The sequence below is a fragment of the Symphodus melops genome (genome assembly GCF_947650265.1).
Source record: "Symphodus melops genome assembly, chromosome: 1".
Taxonomy (NCBI): Eukaryota; Metazoa; Chordata; class Actinopteri; order Labriformes; family Labridae; genus Symphodus; species Symphodus melops.
The window spans coordinates 56,338,170-56,338,771 of NC_136691.1; positions in this window are offsets into that span (position 1 = coordinate 56,338,170).

Below are 602 nucleotides of genomic sequence, written 5' to 3' on the forward strand. Positions count from 1 at the left end.
CAGCGTCTCCATATTCATCCTGAGCATCACTTCAGACGGGAGTGTGTGTCACTCATCCTGAACACACACACACACACACACACACACACTGCAGGATGTGTGTGTGTGTGTGCTTCAGGAGGCTTCTCTCACCTGTCACGCAGAGGTGACACCTGTGGGCGGCCATTTTGAAAGAATGAATACTTCAGAGTGATCTCAATCACGCGTGCACTGAGCTGAGGGTCCGCTTCGAGACCAGCGGCGCTCGTGCGTGTAAGTCAGGGGGCGTGGCCTCAGAGGGGTCGTGAGGACGAACACGACAGGAGATTTGTTTTTGAATATTTCAGCAGTGAAAGTTTGAAACATTTCTGAAGTTTAAAAATAAACGAGCTTTTACTCTGAAGGCCGTCAGACTTCCTGTTCTCATCGATGTCACCAAGTGTCAAACGTTTAATTTTCAATTCATCAGAGAAATTACTGCTGCAGCTCTCCCTGTCTGTGTGTGTGTGTGTGTGTGTGTGTGTGTGTGTGTGTGTGTGTCAGACCCTTCAGTTTGTTATTAAGAGTCAAGAGAGCTCAGCCAATCAGACGCCTCTGTCTCTTCATATTCTATATGAGAGGCT